The 7,789-nt window shown below is 39.0% G+C and overlaps 1 pseudogene; it reads left to right on the top strand.

Annotated features, from left to right (window-relative positions):
- The first annotated feature begins 1,861 nt into the window (after positions 1 to 1,861).
- On the top strand, positions 1,862 to 4,128 carry LOC104249867 ((+)-borneol dehydrogenase 2-like; annotated as a pseudogene).
- The last annotated feature ends 3,661 nt before the right edge of the window (positions 4,129 to 7,789 follow it).

Below are 7,789 nucleotides of genomic sequence, written 5' to 3'. Positions count from 1 at the left end.
TGGCAAAACTTCGCGGGGATAATATCAATAGTCCAAACTCGGAAGAATCGGCTCATCCATACCAAACCCTCATCTTTTTCATCATCAACAACGAAGGGCCTGGTGGATCGGCATCATAGGGTTAGCAGGCCTTGGTGGTGAAAAGGCTGGTACAGCCTGATGAGATGACTAAGGGTGAACTCAAGCCCTACTTCCTCTGCAAAGAATCTCATCATCAATACTAACCTCCAAAATGACGGATGAACTTATGCCAAGGTAGCCCGATACTTTCGACAAAAGTCTAGCACAACCCTATCAAGGGGACCCAGCATAAAGGGGTACGTGTATACGTTCAAAAATCCCTCGACATGATCCATGATGCTCTCTTCTGGGGAAGGTACCTGCAGTACTACCTTTTCCCCCATCCACAATCTTTCCTCATTGATTCAAGGTGCCTCTCTCCTATTAAAGAAATAAACTTCGAGGCATACTCCCAACAACCCTGAACATTGGAAGGTTTTTCTGACGAAAAGTCCCCCAACCAGGCGGGAACCAGAGGCGGAACTTCATTCTCCTTGCCGAACGGATCCTAGCGTAGAAGCCATAACTATGGTAAAATCAAAGAAGAGCGGGAATTTGAACGAGGGCTTCAAAGTTAAAATAGTGATGGACCTAATGCAGGAAAGAAGAACTCTATGAAGGAGGATAGCTACTCAGAATAGTGGAATCCTCAAAAAAAGAAGACAAACCTATATATAGAGCAAGCAGTGACTGTCCTCCCGCCTCAAAGGCCAATTAAAAGCGCTGACTAAGCCATTATCACTTTGGGAAGATGTACCGGCGAGATCACCTCGGTCATTTCATAACCATGTCATACAATTAACACTATCGTACGACGTTTTGGGGGATCAAAGACCCCCGCATCAACCTAGCCTCGAGATGGTACCCGATCTCGAGGATTTCTACTTCCATGAATGAAGGCTCTAAGGAGATATTGATACCACTATGAGCCTCGAGATGGTGCCCGATCTTGAGGATCTCTATCAAAACGAAAGATAAGCTCTAAAGAGCTAATCATATAAGCCTGACCTCGAGGTAGTACCCTACCTCGAGGATTTTTGCTATTGCGAATGTGGGTCATTCACCCGATTCTCTGGCCCTCAGGCTACCTGAGCCCGAGCCAATTTTCACTCGAAAACTACTAATAAAGTCTTAGGGCTATTTTTTGCCTTAGGATCAAGTTAAACGTCCTCTCGATTACTTTAATTAGGGGGCTATCCGAGTCTGGGCGTACCCTCATCTAGGGTCTATCTATAACACCTTGAGGCTATCTTCACTCTTAGTTCAAAACAAGTTATCAGGCCTCTCGAGCTTGAGCAAACGCTCACTCGGGGACTATCTTCGAAAGCCTAAGGGCTATTTTTATTCTCAGAGGCTCAAGCAAATTATCCCTCAAGGATTATCGACGGGATCTAAAAGGCCTAAGTTTTATTCTAAAAATCGAGGCCTCACTCTCACTCAATTCGAAGTCGCCAGTTCCGACGACCTAAGTTTTTATCAAGTCAACCCGGACTTGGTCAGAAGAGCGGTAAAGGATTACAGGGAAAATCATATTTACCAATCAAAAACCAAGGAAATTCCTACGCCCAGGTCAGGTATTTGGACCAATCGGCAAAATCACATGCTCCAATTCTTCGTAAACACAAATAAACAAAAATCCGACATAAATCAGGGACAAATTGAAGAAACACTTTTCATTGGTAAACGATGATTACAAAATTCCACGAAGGGTCCTTACACATGGTTACTCTCGAGGATGCACCTTCGGGAGCAGTTTCTGTGAGATCCATTCCCTCGGGGACCCATCTCAACCTTCCAAATGATGTCTTCAAGAACCCCTTCCGAGGCAAAAAAGGACGAAGAAGCAGAAAATGATGAAGAAGCAGAAAAAGATGAAGAAGTGGCTGGGTGAAAAATTTGGAGAGTATGGGTCTCGACAACACTACCATTGTGAAGCCACTTCTTAAGACGTTGCACCGGTGCAGGATGCAACAGTTAGTAGATGGCACCACCTCACTCCATGGAAAGCAAAATGAGTGAAGCACTGCACCAGGTAGTTAAGAGAGATGCGCAGAAGTTCATAGTCCACATATCCTTTAATGCGAAGAAAATTTGAGATTTCTCTCTCATTATTTCGGGCCAACAACAACAACGAACCAGTGCAATCCCACTCGGTAGGGAAAAACTCTAGGAAACGGCCATGGCATAACTAATGAGAACACTACCGTGTGACCTTATGGCCACAGGTTTCAAACATGGCAGATACCATTGGATGAGGACGAAGAGAAGAAAGGAGTAAAAAGATATTGAAGAACGATTGAATGAAGTTTTGGTTCAAGAAAGCTTTCATTTATAGAAAAGGTGGCAGCGTAATCAATGTCTTTGGAAAACGTATCAACAGGCGCAATCAATGCCTGTTGGGAGGCGGATCGGCGGCGATATTATCGCCTTAAGAAAGTAAAACGGTGCTACATTAAATATTTCTAGGAAAGACGTACCGATGGGACATCTCAGTTATCGCAAAAGCTGACGTCATAAGCATGACATCATCATAAGAGGCTCGAGGAGATCGGTGTCAAAATCGTTTCTTATCATTTTAATCTAAGAAACGCGGGGACTATCTGTATACGGTAAAAATCAGTGGTCTGATTTTATGATCATTAAGGCACCTCGTAAAGACCGCCTTCGAAAGGCTCGAAGCTCAGCTCGGGGCATCGACCCCAAAGGTTCTTAATGATCAACCTTGAGGCAGTGCAAACCAGCGGCTACGGTGGATCGATGTAAAGTTCCCAAGGCACAAGACTAGAGCTGACAAAGTCTATTAGGCTGGTTTAAACCCGTATCATGGCATTAAATGGATGTACCAGCCCCATATCTTTGTAATAAATGCATTTGTACTATGATGAGTTTTTCCTCATATATAAAGGGGATCCTTGTCATTTGTAAGGGACAATATACAATATACAACACACTATATTCAATACAAGAACATTCTCTGCTCTCTAACTCAAACGTACTCTCTATTTGATTCTATTGCTTACATCTATTATCTTATTTATATTTATCACATTTCATTAATTATTCTTTATTTATTGCTCATTATTGGTCATAAAGATCCGTCATCAAATTTATCATAACTGTTAATCCTCCATCGACTGCCCTTAGCCGGGCATCCAACTCGACCTCGAGGCCCCGTATACGCAAGCTCGAGGCCCCGATTTTCAGTCATTTGGTTTGATTATTACACTATCTAAAAGCTCTTATCTTATCTTCTAATCTTTCACTTAACATGTATTGCCTAACAACTAGCATAAAAACAGATTACGTATTTTTAGAACTACAAAATTCAAATCCAATTGTTATTACCATTTTCAAGGTAAACACAGGTATATTCATAGGCGAATTCAGCATATAAGCAATTTACATGTGACGTTATTACTGATTTGATTGTGTAAATATCTTTCACACAGCGCAATACATATAGCACTTAAACTTTTCTTTTTCAAAATTCTGACTCCGTCTCCGTAGGCATTGCATGTAGTACTCCATCAAGCATCGTGTAGACCTTGACCTTAGGGCGTTCAACCGCGTCATGTCTATCAACGTTACGTTGGAGGTGTGGTGGCAGGATCAAGCATGCCGCTCGGGTGATGATTCCGCGGCAAACCGGTTCCATTTTGTGCACAGCTAGTGTTACTGGTGTAATGGGAGGTCTAGCGCCATTCACATATTCAACATCCAAATCCTGCATAATCGGAATTATGAGATCCGTGACACCGGAGCTATGCAAGAACGGAATCAGAATCAATTGCATCGCCCTTTGCAATTCCGACACCATTAACAGTTGACGAAATGAAACTGTTTTTCCCGGGAGTGGAGGCTCAGCAACTTGCTAAAATGGTAAATAATGCAAGTTAGTTGTAAGGAGCCTACTGTGAGCCCATTGATGTGGCCAATGCTGCTCTATATTTGGCCAGTGATGATGCTATGTATGTTAGTGGCCAAAACCTGGTGGTAGGTGGAGGTTTCACTACGTTTAAAAATTTAAATTTTCCCTTGCCTGATCAACAGTACAGTAACGCTGCATAGAGTTACTACAGGAATGTGTTTCTTGATTATATTTATTTTGTTATTATCAAATGAACAATGCAACTCTTCTTCATCAAGAATGTTTTAATTGGCAGCTAATAGTTCAAATTTGCTCTAATGGGCAGTCAGGAAAAAAGAAGAGAAGTTGCTAAAGATTTGAAACCTCCGAAAAATAGTCAGTGGAGTTGTCACGTCTCTACCGCAATCCAACTTGCGTTTTATAAAAGAGAAAGAAGAGCATACTCTACAAGTCAATTAACTTTGTATCCATTCATTTTAACATTGCAAAAGAGGGTATCAATTGGCTTTATTTTGATTACTTGTTACCAATGTGGTAGCTCAAAGTAATATACATAAATAACTGAGTTTATAATTAAATATTTATAAATATTTAATTAAATTTTAATACATATACAGAGTCTGAGCAAAAGTTATTAGATTCCCGTGAACTCATACGCAGTGGCAGGGCCACATGTAATCAAGGTGTATCAACCGGCACTCTTCATCTAAAAATTATTTTGTAGCTTGATAATTCTTTTTTAGTTTTTTATGTATATTTATTATAGGGAAAAGGGCCAAATATATCCCTCTACTTTCGGATATTATCTACATTTAACCTCCATTATACTATCCGGCCAAATTTATCCCTACCATTATACTATCCGGCCAAATTTACCCCTACCATCAGCAAAATTTTAAAAATTACCCTTTGGTCTGTTAAGTAATCCAAAATCTCCCAATTTCCTTTATTTAAATCACTTGTTCTTCTTGCTCCACTATTTTCAGAAATTACTATTGATGTGAATGCTAAAGGTACTATTCTATACAAATTATTCATGGATATTTTTAATTACCAATGCACCCGCTACTCTTCTTGTGATAATGAGTTTGGAATTGATTTAAAATTTTATTTAATTCAGTGGGCCTATTTATTGTGTATTATATGCAACTGATCGTCATGTATGTACATGTAAATATATTTTGTTATTGTCTGATTAGTATAGAATTCGATCGACTAACTTAAGAGTGCACAATGATAGGCATTTGATTAAAACAAAGTTGAATTCGACAATGTAAAGTCTCCAAGTAACTTCAACTTCTATCACTACTTGCAAAGTTTCCATACCTTTGATGCAACGAATCCATTAAAGTTGGTATATTGTAAATATTTTCGAAATTTAGACAAGCTATCTAATTTAGATTTTTCAATTTACTATACTTTTTTTACTTACTGATGTATTATTTTAATATTTATTTATATTATTTTTTCCAATTAAAAAGCAGGTAAATACTAATTATTTTAAAAATAATGGATCAAAAACAAGAATATGTGACTTAATTAAAATGATTTGGGAGATTCCAGGTCACCTGACAGACTAGGGGGTAATTTTTAAAAGTTTACTGATGGCAATGGTAAATTTGGCCGGATAATATAACGGAGGTTATATGTGGACAATATTCAAAAGTAGAAGGGTATATTTGATCATTTTCCCTTTATTATATATTGACACCTTTTAGCTTCTTTTGAATCTACTTCTTAGTGAAAATTCTTGCTAGGCCACTACTCATTCGTTACACTTTGGATCCGCCATTGTCTTCGTGGTTCCCAGCTAGCAATTACACGGGAAGAAAGACAACCAGGATAGAGACTTTGATAACGGGTTCAATCATTTCGACTAGCATGATTTGTTAAGGGAATTTTTTAGTAGAGTTACATTATTGCAATTTGTAAAGAAGAGACTGAACTGATGTTTAATGTGGCTTTACTCTACACCAAATGGTGTGCTATTCAAATTTCACCAATGATTATCTTGTTTTCTTTAATTTCCCCATTTGCTTGCAGACGCCGTTGTCCGCAAATAAATATAGACACACCCCTCCTATGCCAAATAAAAAACAAATTAAGAAAAAAGAGCGAAAAAGAGAAAGAAAAAAGATTTTAACCCGCTTTCAGTTTGTGCAGATATTATATACACTAACTTTCGCCTTATGAATCCGGCTTGGGAATAAATGCATGTTTATCCATAAAACGATATAGTTAAATCTATAGCGTGGTTTATAAACAAGCATCGATTTGACCCCAAAAATAATGAATAAATAAGAAGGAAAATTAGAATAATGAATGAAATTAAAGGAGATAACGAGCCTGACTAAGGACTCTGCCTTTCCAATGACAAGAGTAAAAATAATATTTCAAGTGTTTCAATCGAGTGAAATAAGAAGATAGATTATAGCTTTTGTATGCAGAGTGTTTCATGTCCTACAATGGTTGTTAATCCTGCTATTTATATCCTTACTTTGGGAGACAAGATCCTAAAATCAAGCTCCTTTTGAATGAGAATAAAAACGTCATTGAATGGCGCATAACGGTTGGCTTTTAATGCAGATATTCTCTGTAACGGCTGCTCATTAAATGTTATCCGATGTCAAACATTTAAATCTTTATTATCGGCTATGCTTCCTTGGGGATCCATCCAATGCCGATTACACACTTCACACCCAGTGCTAGTTATTTGTTGACTCACCTTTTGCCTGTCTTTGGTTTCACATATCATCTTGCCATTTCACCACTTTTTATCAACAAATTACACCCCATACAAATAGTCTCCCTACTTTTCGGTGACGTAACTCTGTGTTACCGGAAAGTGGATGAAAATTCTTTTCTTGGTGGGAAAGTTCCTGAATGGTCTCTGACACTTGAAGGAACGTACATCTCCTTGCATTTAATACCCGAACATGTGTTGCCCCGTGATTCAACAAGTATTTTCGCCGGTTTTTAAGGTAATCATGACTATAATTTTTTCCGTCTATACTTCTCTACTACTCATCATTTTTATTTCTTCACTTTCAATATTTTCATAATTTTTTTTCCTTCTCTGAATTTTCTTAGAACTTTTCTCCAATATTCAACTTTCTTAGCAAGAACTTCTTCACTAATCTTTTACCACCATGTCTTCTTGCACTTTTATCTACGGAAATACTAGTCTTCTCTTTGGTGGAGGCCCAGAGAAAAATAAAACCAAAGAGGTTGACATCGAGTCTGAACCTCCAACCGTAAACACTATCATACATCTTCATCTTAGCACTATATCCCATCTCCAGGAGCAAAAAGCACCTGCAAATTCTACAAGTGTTAGGTTTTTGCCTGTTCGTAGGTACCCCTCCTCCATTTGTCCTTCAAGTATCCCTACTGTGAAGGAGGACTGCAACTGCTCGAATGTCGAAACTTCGCCCTAGATAAGGTAGAACAAGTTACCTACTCCAAAGTGGGGTTTATATATGTCTATACATATTCCTTTACTTTGGGTCCCTTCACCTTGGGGTCGAGTGAAGGACCCGACCCAATAATTTTGGAATTTTGCCATCGATGCCAAGTCTGTTTGGCACAAGTAGGCCCATCCATATGGCGTACGGTGGCCTGCCTTTTTGAATTGTGCATCGAGACCAGAGAAACCCTAACTCTCGCACATATGATGAATATTTACTCCCCCAAGATTTTCTGTTGGGGAGTGTTAAAACTTCAGCAAGCGTGGTCACCATGCTCTTCTTACCGGTGTAGATGATGATAACGACCGAATATGGATGGAGTGGTTCGTTATTATTGTTACCAGGGACATCGTCTCGATCACAGCTCCATCTTTCCCCAAATCATGGAATCTTT

The sequence above is a fragment of the Nicotiana sylvestris genome, chromosome 9 (genome assembly GCF_000393655.2).
Source record: "Nicotiana sylvestris chromosome 9, ASM39365v2, whole genome shotgun sequence".
Lineage (NCBI taxonomy): Eukaryota > Viridiplantae > Streptophyta > Magnoliopsida > Solanales > Solanaceae > Nicotiana > Nicotiana sylvestris.
The sequence above is the reverse complement of the archived record's forward strand: the minus strand, read 5'-3'. Positions and strand labels throughout refer to the sequence as shown.